Genomic DNA, 13,974 nt, shown 5'->3' on the forward strand with positions numbered 1-13,974 from the left:
GAGAATTATAGTCAAAGCCTGAATGCATATTGTAGCGGAAGCAACTCATGCTCAAGAACAGAGAAATCAAGCAAGTTAAAGTGCAGTGGAGAGACTTTAGGCCCAATGAAGCTACATGGGAGATGGATGATCAGATGCGGGCTATGTATCCTTCATTGTTTTTTGGTTGAAGCATGGCAGTTTTGGTAAATGTACATATTCATGTATGGTTGTTATTGTAAATATCGCAATGAGTTATGTTATAAAGCTCTAATAAGTGGTATGGTTGTCATGTTGTCATGATGGTTTTGATTTTGAGCAGGATGTTCATTGTAAATACTGCATCGAGCTAAGTTATAAAACTCCATGAGAAATATGTTTTCCTTTTCAATGATTTTACTAGTTGTAGGTGTCATAGAACACCGAGGGCAGTGCTCCCCTAAGGGGGAAGAGTTTATAATAACCTCAGGTTAAATTTCATGTAATAAAAGTTAATAAAGGAAAAATAAGACCAAGGTCATGGGACACTTATTCCAAGCTGAATGTTGGGAAAAATATCCTAGTGGGCATCACTTCTTGTGTTTATGGCTAAGGGAAATTGGCAAAGGCTTTGAAAGGAAAAGATGAATTAATTGACATATTTTTTTATGAAAATAAAGGAAATTAGGAGAAAAATGAGGTGAAAGGTCACAAGTTGCATGTGAGGAGGAAAATGAAGGAAAATAATGGAAAAATGAAGAAATTAGAGGCATCAATAAAAAAAATACATCAAAGCATCAGTTGGTAGCCTTTTTTTAGTTCAATTTTGGAATTAGTCTCAGAGGGGAGAAGAGAAACAAGAGAGGAAGGAAAATAAAGCAAGAAAAAGAAGTAAAAGGAAAGCTAAGGAAGGACAAGGAAGGAAAAAGGAAGTAAGGATCAAGGAAGGAAAGGTTGGATCAAGACGCTTCAATAGGAATACTTGCAGGTAACAAATTCCATGTATGATTTCCTAGCTGGTTTTGGCATGCATGTGTGTTTTTTGGTTTCTTTCTATCAGTGGCATGGATTTTTCCAGGTTTTGACAATGGTTTTAACCTTGCCTTGCAATTTTCGGATAGCTATGGTGTGATGGGATTCTTTATTGGTTGAGCTTTGGATTGCCAGAAGGTTTTGGATCTAGGTGAGGTGGTATGAGGAAATCCCAAGGTTAGGGGTGGAGATGGTTTTCTTTGAGAATCCCTCAACATGTGGTTAGAGACAGGAAAATTCCTCAAGGGATGGTGAAGGAATTATGAGGCATCCAAGCTCGGTTTGGTTTTGGTGATCTCAAAACCGGTTTAGGTGAGATCACGATATGGTGAGGGTGGATGTGGTTTAGCATATGTATTCCCTTTGTTGTTTATGGATTGGTTTATCCCATGAGATCCCACATTCATGCTTGGAATATGGCACGAGGGCGTTGGGCTAAAAGAAAGATTTGGTTCAGCCCTATCTATGGTCGGGTGGTACGTGGAAGTCCCTAACTCGGTTGGATTTTGTAGATGATTAATAAGAGATAATTTCCTCTCGTTTTGATGAGTAAATGTACTTTTTATTATGCGGCTTCAATGGTTGTTCTATCATGGTTAATTATCTGGTTATATGCTGGTCATAAGCATGGTTAATTGACAGATATAAGTATGGCTCTTATCACATTTATATTAATGAACGTATTTTTAATGAATGAAAGAGCTAATTAGTGTTATTATGGCTAATGTGAGAAGGCAATGTTCCTTCTTATTTACCCTCGGATAAGTTTTCAGATCCTTATGTTCAGATTTGCATTCCTGACTTGTAGGTTGCATGTTTAACATGTGTTTGATGAAATTCCAGTCCCAGTTGGGAGGGGTCGGGTCAAGTTCTGGTTCAAGTTTTGGTTTATAAGCTTTGTTTCAAAGTCATTTAACATTTCTGGAAGTTTCACTAGGTTTTGGGTAGAGGCCTGAGTCCTAATTTTGAAAAAGTGGCTCGGAATTCAGGGTTTCTGGCATAGAACTGATGGAAAATCCCACAGTCGCATGGAGGCATGCTTATCAGTGCTACTAGAGGGATACAATCACTTGGAGGCCTTTTTAATCGAGCCTCTGAGGCTCTAGGTTAGTGAAAAAGAGAGTTATGTCAAGGGTTGGACACCTATAAGGGTTGGGTTGCTCCTGGAGGTCCTGTAGCACTTGAGGGAAGTCAGTAAGGTCTTAAGTTGTCAATTCCATTTCCTTAAGGTCATATAGGAGGTTGAGTCTTATCATAGTGATCCTCAACTCATGTTTACCCCAGGAAAATGTGTGAGGAGGTGGGCTACACCATGAAGCTAACATAATTAACATACCCGCAATAGTTTCCTACTGAGAGAAGGGTGATGTCGTCCACAAAGGGATGGAAAACCTAGTGAGTTACCTTCATAGCCATCCTAGAAAATTTTGAGGGACTTGTTACATTACCACTTAACCAAGCTCGATTTGCTACATATAACACTAAAGTTGTGTTGTCTCGTCAATCACAACACCATCATTTAATTGTTATCACACGCCCTGCCACCTTGCACCTGAAGGAGTATGTGTGATGGTCGTCAATCAACAACCCACTATCCTTTCTCATAAATTCTTTGTCTATGGCATGGATCCCATTAGTGCTTGTTCATCGACTCTCATCCCGATCAAAGACAAAAAAATTATTTTTAAATTAAATAATTTAATATTAAAAAATAATTTTAAATGTATATATATATATATATATATATATATATATATATATATATATATATATGTATATGTATATGTATATGTATATGTATATGTATATATATATATACATATACATATACATATACATATACATATACATATATATATATATATATATATACATACATATATATATATATATATATATATATATATATATATATACATATATATATATATATATATACATATATATATATATATATATATATATATATATATATATATACACACATTTAAAACATTATACAATTTTTTTTATGATAAGTAAAAGTAAAATGTCTTTGACAAGAAAAAAACATTTTTTTTTTGTATGGCAGGGACTAATAAATCATAACAAGTTCCTAGTCATTCTTGAGCATATAGTAAGAGGTTCACCTCTTTTGCTTTCATTTAAGTGCTCATTAGTGGGGTGGCAATTCAAAAAGACATCTCCAACATAGAATTCAAGGCTTTTGTTATAAATAGCCAATAGTTTTGATGTGAAATATTCTACAAGAATAATTAGGTGGGAGAATGTGTAGGCATTTACAACGAAACGAAATTTTTTTCTCTTTTATGAACTCAAAAGAACTATAAACAATGGAGTTTGTATTCAATTCTAATAGATTTTCAAATCCATGAATAACCTATAACAATTAGAGAACACTTCGTTTATTTTATTTCCTAGAGTAGTATCTTCTTCCAAGTTAGTTATGTACTTCAACGATTTGCTTCTCATTGTGCTAAACCTTAACATAAATTACAATACTTCTAACATGGAAAAAAACTCATTGAAACTTTGATTCCAACACTAGCACTATATCTCACCTAGAAGCACTGATAGAGAAGTCACTTGATATAAAGGGGTAAAGGACAAACCAGTGACATTTGAGATATTTTGAAGTTTATGTGCCTATCTACCATTGCAATTTATAGGCATTAAAGTAATCTAACATGCTCCTATAAAATAACAAATTGATTCAATATGAATAAAACCATAACTATCAGTTCCTTATGAACTGCTAGTGTACATATACAACCTCCTAACTAATACCAATGGTATTAATAAAATGATATTCATGTAAACAAGAAATGATATCATGCACAACAATGGTTGCCACATAAAAATATATAACAAATTTTGGTAGATAGTCATCTATCCGCAACAATAAGTATATTTGATATATATGAGATAACAAGAACATATACTTCTTGGTATTTTACCTTGATTCAAACATGATACAAACCCATCTAATAACAAATAAAGCAATTTCTCTACTAAAACGCCGTCCATCACATTTCAACTAAAAATAATTGCATACACCATATCCAAGCATTGATTAATGGAAAATTCAAAATAGTTTATATTTCATGAAAAATGGCAATACAAAATTTGAACCAATAGTAGCAACCGAACCATGACCTGCTTCATGAATTTACCTAGAAAAAATAAAATTATGGACAAAACCTTTCATTGGTAATATCCACCAAGAGTAATAACACTTTGGACAGGCTTTGCTTCTCATACTCAATGAGAAAAATGATGTCGACTAGATTCTAATTTTTAAACAACAAGCCATCGTGGGTTGCAAAAAAAGTGCAAACACCAGTGACTCAGTAGCCATAATCTTGATCAAAATGTTTAGATATGGTCCAGAGGTGTCCTTCAATAAGTCTCCCATAGTGTCACCAATTACAAAAACCTTGTCAGGCCCATTTAAACCAAGAGTCTTGGCATGCTTGGATGCACCATCCTATCAAAAATTACACAAAATTTAACATTCTCATTGCATAAAACCAATAAGGAAACATTTCCCAAAAATTAAACCTATGAACACTTTTGGTGTCGAGACACCCACAATTCGAATTATAGCACAAAATATCGAAATAATGCAAGTGATATGAATGTAACTGAACCAATAACAAAGCCTTGAAAAATTTGACATTGATTTTCAACTTCAGATCCTTCATACATAATAAGATTGGGAAAAAGATATAAAAATCATACATTTGTATAAGCAATCAAGTAAGAAGAAATACATTGATCGCACCTTGCCAATGGGAGTCGTAGTGTTTCCAACTTCAAGGGAATCTGTCCTTTCACAAATCATGTAACTCATGCCAGTCATCTCAACAATTCCACCAACATTGTCACTGATGGTTCCATATGTATCAATGGCCAATCCAGTTGCAATTGTGCTAAACATGCCAAAGCAGCTACTGCAATACCATACCTGACAACCATACTAAAAATGACAGAAATTCTTACTGCAATAGAAAATATGGAAATAATAACATATTTGTACCCCAAATCCGACACAAATATAACATTAGTTGTGTCTCTAGTTCCATATGAATCAATATCATATTGGATAGGGCTACAATGCAAATACGAGATATGCCATCAACAATTTATATAAAAAAATGTCAAAGAAAGGATGGAATTATGCATTGAGCTCAATTCTTAACTATACGCATTACTTTTGTAGTACTCAATGACAAAACCAATAGCAAGTCCATCCCACAAACCAATAGAAACATAGAATAAAAGTTCCTTAGAAACAATTATTAAATAAAAAGAATAATAAATATAACCTTTTTGCTATACCAATAACAAGTTATAATAACCAATGCCTAGAATTACATATTGGTTCTTTACAACCTTCTGGGCACCAAAATTAAATATAGTGAAGGATGATGCAATAACAATGCCAATAGCCATCACTATTGTGGAGATAATAAGCTATTTTTTCAATGCAGACTCAATTTCCTCCATGGCCTTGACCTCAAATATGTCAGTTGCAAACAGAGTTGTGATTAAGATCAAGGCTTGTAACATTTGATTTGTAAACGGAGTTGTGATTAAGATCAAGGCTTGTAACATTTGATTTGTAGTTATTGATTTTATAATTTCACAACTTAGCACAACTATAGAATGCCCCTGAGTTTTCTTCATGCAAATATACATAAACATAATAAAACTACAAAATGCAGCCGAGTTTTCAGAATGAGAATGTCGAGAATCTAAACTGATGTCATGGTACTATTGTTGCAGCTCAAAACCATGCGTTTCACTTTTATAATGAGCTTGGCCTTCATTGGGGTGGTACTAATTACTCTTTTAGTAATACATATGATTGCTTCAAGGCAATTAATGGTTGGAACTGTCTGTGTGGTACTCTCAATTGCAATGTATGTGTCTCCTTTGTCGATAATTGTAAGCACTAATTTACATTCCTCAACAATACAATCTAATAAGTTCTCTACATTACATTTCATTATAAGTAGAATAGAAGAAGTTTTATAAGTTCAAAAGTTGGTTCAAGAGGCAAAGATTACTTTTCAAATAGTGTTGTCTAGCTCAAAAATGATTTGTTTGTTTTTTTGTTTTTTTTAAATTAGGTAGAGGTTTTTAAGAATAAGAAGTTTAAGTTTTGAAGTTATTTAAGTTGTAGAGAGAATCAAAAGTTCAAGTTATATAAAACTTCAAGCTATTTAATCTGTAGATTTTTCTAGAAATATTTCAAATTTTTGAATCTATTTATGTATTAAAAATAATCTTTATTAACCAAAAAATCACAATCTTGCTCCTAAATTGTAAATTATATAATTAAGTTGAAAAAGAAAATTTCATTTGTTAGTTAGACTACAACATTTCAGAGTTGTTTAACAGATTAGATTTTCATTTGTGTAAAAATTGATTGTCTAGGGTCTCATCATTCACACAAAAAGTGTAGGATACATGCAATTTCTCCTATCCTTGTTTAACATTCTCAACACGCTTGTATGGGCATCCTATTCTATGGTCACAAGGGATATCTTTGTTGCAATGAGTTATCTCTACAACTAATCAATGCATTTTCATGATTTCTAGATAGTATTCAAACTGGGTTTGCTTCTAATTATTATGATCTTCTTGTAGATAGCCAATGGAATTCGGTGTGTTTGTGGAGTCATTCAGCTGACTGTGTATTGTATGTACAAAAATTTGAAAGCAACATCATCTATGAAGTTTGAGGCATTCCACAAACAAAACCCAATGAGGTTGTACATGGTGCGTCCATTCAGAAGGTGTAGGAGGACTCAGTGGTTCCTACCAAAGTGTCAAGTCCAAGGTTTTTGTCTCTTCAAAGAGTTTCACCCTATATTGATCTAACTACTGAGGACAAGGTGTGAGGGTACCCTGATTCTCTGTTAGACACTTTTTCAAATGGAGCATCATCTAGTCCTTAACAGACAGATGGAATTTCCATCTCGAGGATTTTCAATGGCGGGTTTTTTAAAGAATTTCTCTACTGTTGATGGTTACTATAAACAAACTATAGTATAGAAATTGTATCTATCCTGGTTAGTTGAGGGATGAGGCAATCTATTTTTATTTTCAAATGCATGTTAGCACTATATTTAGCCTAGAAGCACTAATAGAGAATCCACTTTATATAAAGGGGTAAAGGAAAAACCACTGAGATTTAATATTTTTTGAAATTTATGTGCCTATCTTCTGTTGCAATTTATAGGAATTATAGTAATCAAACATGATTCTATCAAATAACAACCAGATTTAATACTAATACAACCATAATTGCCAGTTTCATATGAACTGCTAGTGTACATATCCAACCTCCCAACTAATATCAATGATATTAAAAAATGATATTCATGTAAACAAGAAACGATATCATGCACAACAGTGGTTGTCACATAAAACTATATAACAAATTCTCATAGATAGTCATATATCTGCAATAGAAAGTATATATGATATATAAGAGATAACATGAACATATACTTCTTGGTATTTTACCTTGATTCAAACATGATACAAACCCATCTGATAACAAATAAAGTATTTTTTTCTGCCAAAACTTCGTCCATCACATTTCAACCCAAAACAATTGCATACATCATATCCAAGTACTGATTAATAGAACATTTAAAATAGTTTATATTTCATGAAAAATGACAATACAAAATTTGAACCAATAGTAGCAACATAACCACGACCTCCTTCAGGCATTTACCTAGAAAAACTAACATTATGAATAAAACCTCCCATTGGTAATATCCACCAAGACTAATAACACTTTGTATGGACTTTTCTTCTCATACTCAAAGAGAAAAATGATGTCGACTAGCACAACTTAAGAAGGATTTCTACAACTAGATTCTAATTTTTAAACAAAAACCCATTGTGGGTTTCAAAAAAAGTGCAAACACAACATGAGTGACTCAACAAGCTTGATCTTTATCAAAATGTTTAGAGATGGTCCAGTGGTGTCCTTTAATGGGTCTCTAATGGTGTCACCAATGAAAAAAACCTTTTGGGGATCAAACTCTTTTGGACCAAGAGCCTTGGCATGCTCAGATGCACCATCCTGTAAAAAATTACACAAAACTTTTCATTCTCATTGCATAGAACCAATAAGGAAATTAACATTGCCCCATAAATTAAACCAATGAACAATTTTGGTGTTGAGACATCCATAGTTTGAATTGTAGCACGATTGACAAAAGCTCCAAACAATGCAAGTGATACGAATGCCACTAATCCAATAACAAGGCCTTGAAAATTTTGACATTGATTTTCAACTTTAGATCCTTCATACATAATAAGATTGGAAAAGACATAAAAATAACACATTTGCACAAGCAATCAAGTAAGAAGAAATACATTGATCACACCTTACCAATGGAAGCAATAGTGTTTAAAACTTCATTAGGGGCATCTATCCTTTCACGGATCCTGTAACTCATGCCAACCATCTCAACAATTCCATAAGTATTATCACTAATGGGTCTATATGTGTCAATGGACAATCCAGTTGCAATTGTGTTAAGCATGCTCGAAGTAGCTACTACAATACCATACCTAACAACCATACTAAAAATGACTTAAATGCTTACTGCAATAACAAATTTGGGAATAATAACATATTTTTATCTCAAAGGCAACACAAATATAACATTAGTTACTTCTCTAGTCCTGCATGAATCAACATCATCTTGGACGGGGCTACAATGCAAATATGATATAGGTCATCAACAATTTATATGAAAAATGCCAAAGAAAGGATGGAATTATGCATTGAGCTCAATTCTTAACTGTAAGAATTACTTGTGTAGTACTCAGTGACAAAACCAATAAAAATTGCATCCCACAAACCAATAGAAACATAGAAGAAAAGTTCCTTAGAAATAATTATTAAATAAAGAGAACAACAAATATAAAATTTTATCTATACTAATAACAAGTTATAATAACTAATGCCTAGGATTACATACCAGTTCTTTACAACCTTCTGGGAACCAAAATCGAAGATAATGAAGGATGAGGATATATAAATGCCAATAATAATCACTATTGTGGAGATAATAAGCTATTTTTTCAATGTGGGCTCAATTTCCTTCATGGCCTTGATCTCAAATATGTGAGTTTCAAATAGAGTTGTGATTAAGCTATCAACGATACCCATTGAACTAATGAGCAATGGCTAACACATGGAAGTAAGATCATGAGAGTTTCCAAATGAGGATATGAATGCAACAACCAAAGCTGCATAGGAAAATTTAGCATAGGACCCAAATAGATTTGATCCCATTCTAGCGATATCTACAACATTGTTAACTGAAATTATCAAGAATGACTTAAGGTCATTTCAACAAAAAAGGCATAGTTATATTACTGCTAATAAAAAGGCATAGTTATCTTACTACTAAAGTTTTCATCATAAGAGTATGAATGTAATTAAAAAAAAATCCAACCTTACAGCTAGGTTGCGTGGATCATCTTTAGGAATGTTCCTCTCAACCTTGCCAACAAGATCAACACCTACATATGCTGCTTTGGTTAAAATACCACCATTTACTCTGCCAAACAGACCCATGGAAGAACCTCAAAGACCTTAACCATTAATGGATTCCAAAAGACCCTCCTAGCCATCTCCATAGTACAACATGAAAAGGTTAATAACAACAAAAAGCACCAACAATCCATTTGCAAAAAGCAAATATCCCATAACAACATTATGTCAAATGGTAGTAATGAAAGCTTTCCCAGCACCCTTCCTAGATTCTAGTGTTGTTCTTGCATTTTCATAACTTGCAATTATTTTTAGGCAAAGCACTTGCATCTGATGTTTGAGATGGAAAATAGAACAAGCCAAAGATTCAAAATAATTTTATGATAATTTTAGTCTAAGATTGAGTGATTAGAAAACAAATAATTTATGTTAGGTCCCTATACTACTAGTGTAACCCCTTATTTGTTATTAGTAAAACCCCCTTATTATATTGTTGTGGCCATGTAGTCCCCATATTGTTATTATTGTGCCCCATAGAAGCCCAGTGTTGTTATTATTGTACCCTTACATTATTATTGTTATGTCGGTTCTAATTATATTATGACCCCTTAGACTCCTATATATAGAAAGGAGGTCTTGTCATTTGTATCATCCAAGAATTGTTCATTTGTGTAATGTAAAGGAGGTTTCCCCCTCAAAGAGGCTAAATTCTAAGGCGTTGATCTATCTTTTCTATATTTTTGTGAGTTGGTTTCCTAACATTTGGTATCAAAGCTTTGGATTCTAGGGTTTCGCTGCTCCAAACAGGTCATTGTGGAATTTTCGCTATATATATATATATATATTATGTGATGTTTCAGAAGCTCAAAAAAAAACCCATTCGAGAAGAAATAGGTTTGAACCTTGGTTTCGAATTTCATATCCTATCTCGCTATATTTTCAGAGATATAATCTGAGGAAGTTAGGGTTTTTGAAGACCCCCGAATTACATTCCAAACAAGCCACCTTCAGAAAATCATCATAACTCTCGCTTGGAGCATCTAACTAAAAGTTTGTAAAAAGTGATTGAAAGAAGACGAACTTTATTTTTTTGGGTATCAGTTTCAGAACCTAAGGTCAAAACAGTGACATGTGGCACGTCGTACAAATTCGCTCTACTGAACTAGTCTATAATTAGGTCATCGCGAAATATTGAACATAACTCTTTCTTCGGGAATCCAATTACGATAATTCTTGTAGGGTTAGAAAGAGGACGCAGAGGGTTACTTCAGGACGTCATTTCAATACTTGGAGATCTGAAATTGCAAAGGTACAATCGTTTCAATATTGAGATCCTAAAATCAAGAAAAGACGATATGAGGAAGTTTGGTGGCAAGGATCCGATAAATTGGATAATACAGATGGAGCAATATTTTGATCTACATGAGGTGCAACTGTTACAAAAGGTATGTATTGCATCTTCATATTTTGAACTGGATCAATTTTTATGGTATAAAGGGCTTTGTTCTCGTAAACCACTTGTTACGTGGTCAATTTTCATGGAGGAAATGATAGCACATTATGAGGATACAAAGAGAAACACCTTCTTTAGCCAATTGATAAATCTCAAACAAAAAGGTTCAATGGCAAAGCACATTCAGGACTTTCAAAATTTGAATATAAGGGTAAATGATATTCCAGAGAAGCAAAGGATTGATGTCTTCATAGGGACTTTAAATGATAACATTCAACATGAGGTTCGTCTTTGGGAACCTGATTCATTGGAGAAGGCATTCAGGCTGGCAAGAAAAATTGAAAGCGAAATTATGGAAACAAGGAATCCCACCACTCATGACTATAATTATGCAATTGTTTTTTCTCCTAGCCTTCCACAACCTACAAGGTTTACACCACAACAATTGGAATAAAAAGGAGAAAAATTGCTTTGTTACAATTGTGATAGCAAATACACTAAAGGTCATAAGTGTGCTGAGAAGAAATTATTTTACATAGATTATGAAGAGGAGGAAGAAAAGGATCAAGAAACATCAAAAGAAGAGGATATACATCAGGAACCAACCCCAGAGAAAGAAGAAATAAATCTGACATATCTTGTAAATAATTGGAAAGAATTACCACTCGTGAAACTCTCAAGACAGAAGGACATATCAAGAAGAAAAAAGGTTCAAGAAGTGAAATATCACATCGAGAAACAATAAATGAATCCAACCATATCTTGTAATGCATTGGCCGAAATTACCACTCCTCAAACTATCAAGATAGAAGGCCATATCAAGAAGAAAAATGTTCAAGAAGTGAAAGATCACATCGAGCATCAAGAAATGAATCCAACCATATCTTATAATGCATTGGAAGAGATTACCATTCCTCAAACTCTCAATATAGAAGGACATATCAAGAAGAAAAAGATTCAAGCAGTGAAAGATCTCATCGAGCATCAACATCCAGTTCTCCAACTTTTAAAGGATAAGGCCACTTTGGTGCAAAATCGAATGAAACAACAGGTAGATCAACATCGCAGTGAAAGAAGTTTTGATGTAGGCAATTGGGTATTTTTATGGCTACATCTCAAGCAAGCTATTTATGAGGAGGAAATGTTGGCAATACTACATGTGCTTAAGAAATGGAGACCTTACCTAATGGGAAGACACTTCAAGGTAAAAATGGATCATGATAGTATTAAATACTTTTTAGAACAAAGCTTATCTTTAGAAGAACAGAAAAGATGGGTCACAAATATGTTGGGTTATGACTTTGAAATCATCTACAAAAAAGGGAAGTAAATGTTGTTTCAGATGCACTCTCAAGAAAGGATGAGGATGTGGAAGCATTATTTTGTGCTATTTCTATTATCCAACCAGATTGGATAAACGAAGCAAAGGATGAATGGAAGAAGGATGAAGAAGTGTGGCCACTCATTCAAAGGTTGTAGAATATTCCAGTTCAAACAATATTGCTAGAACTTGACGAGGAAGGAAAAATCATATTGGAACCTAGAACAGTCACAGAAACAAGAACCCGATAGCTATGAAATCGATCAATTTCGGAGTATCTCATCAAGTGGAAGAACTTACCTACTGAAGATTTCACATGGGAGGACAAGAATTTTATACAGAAGCATCAAGAACTACTCAAGTGTTGAGGACAACACTTTTTGAAGGAGATGGGCATGTTAGGTCCCTATACTACTAGTGTAACCCCTTATTTGTTATTAGTACAACCCCCTTATTATATTGTTGTGGTCATGTAGTCCCCATATTGTTATTATTGTGCCCCATAGAAGCTCACTATTGTTATTATTGTACCCTTACATTATTATTGTTATGTCAGCTTTGATTATATTATGACCCCTTAGACTCCTATATATAGAAAGGAGGTCTTTTCATTTGTATCATCCAAGAATTGTTCATTTGTGTAATGTAAAGGAGGTTGCCCCCTCAAAGAGGCTGAATTCTAAGGCGTTGATCTATCTTTTCTATCTTTTTGTGAGCTGGTTTCATAACAGTTTATGGCACCTCAGAACATTTCATCCGGAGCAAAAAAGAGCTTTTCATAACTGTCATAGGACTTCAAGTCAATCTTGTAGCCTATAAACACACCATCCACATTTATTTTGATAAACACGGTGTTGAGTTATTTTCCCCTGAATCTATAGTCAAAGATGGTGGAAGATTGAAAGAGGAGGCCACGATTGCTTTGGGTTGTGAAGCCAAATTCTCTCTAAATCTCTAGATAGGAGGCCATCCAACCATCAGAGGTACTCTGCAAGAACCAAAACACCAAATACACTCATGAAAAAAGCATTCTACCCAAAACCTCAAAAGGAAAAAACAAGAACTTGAGTGGTATAGAACTGGAAGGGATTCCACTTTGGTTCGGAGCGCGAACAATCTCAATAGGATTTTTCTTCTTATTAGAGGCAACAACATGTGTTAGCGGTCTCTGGCTCTCGAGAATTTTTGACTCCAAATTGAGTGTTTAAGGTAGATATAACAACCTCCCCAAATTGATTATTCGCTATATCATCAGGAATCCCACTGGGCACAATAACCTTAGGATAGTTTTGGAAATTTTGCTTGTTCTTTTTGCTTCCAATTGGTATTCCAAGCATTCACATGGCCATTCTGCCACTAAAGAGCCCAAAGAAACATGAAATTCCTTGGTTGTGACTAGTTCAACAACCTTGACCTTGAATTTGATAGTCTAAACGCACAATTTTACATCAAATTCACTCCCAAAGCATCATAGAAACCTCACCTTTCCCCTGAAGCAATACCCTTTGATGCCACGTGAAAAACCCTGTAATTGAAATCTTGTACAACTTGAGAAAACTCACGATTGTTAAACGAGTTCATCCAACATTTCTGAGCCTCCCTGCTTTGGATGAATTGAGAATCATATGCTCCTAGGTTCAAAGGTAAACAAAGATCCTTAAGAGAAGAATGTAACTC

At 34.0% G+C, this 13,974-nt stretch overlaps 3 pseudogenes; 1 reads left to right on the plus strand and 2 right to left on the minus strand.

Annotated features, from left to right (window-relative positions):
- Positions 1-6,899, plus strand: part of LOC149160183 (bidirectional sugar transporter SWEET15-like) — a 60,792-nt pseudogene extending 53,893 nt beyond the window's left edge.
- Positions 6,900-8,108: 1,209 nt separating this feature from the next.
- On the minus strand, positions 8,109-9,853 carry LOC149160184 (pyrophosphate-energized vacuolar membrane proton pump 1-like; annotated as a pseudogene).
- Positions 9,854-12,976: 3,123 nt separating this feature from the next.
- On the minus strand, positions 12,977-13,674 carry LOC149160185 (auxin-responsive protein IAA7-like; annotated as a pseudogene).
- Between the last annotated feature and the right edge of the window lie 300 nt (positions 13,675-13,974).

The sequence above is a fragment of the Pinus tabuliformis genome, chromosome 5_2 (assembly GCF_031772625.1).
Source record: "Pinus tabuliformis cultivar Carrire ecotype Pingquan chromosome 5_2, CPIR1, whole genome shotgun sequence".
Taxonomy (NCBI): Eukaryota; Viridiplantae; Streptophyta; class Pinopsida; order Pinales; family Pinaceae; genus Pinus; species Pinus tabuliformis.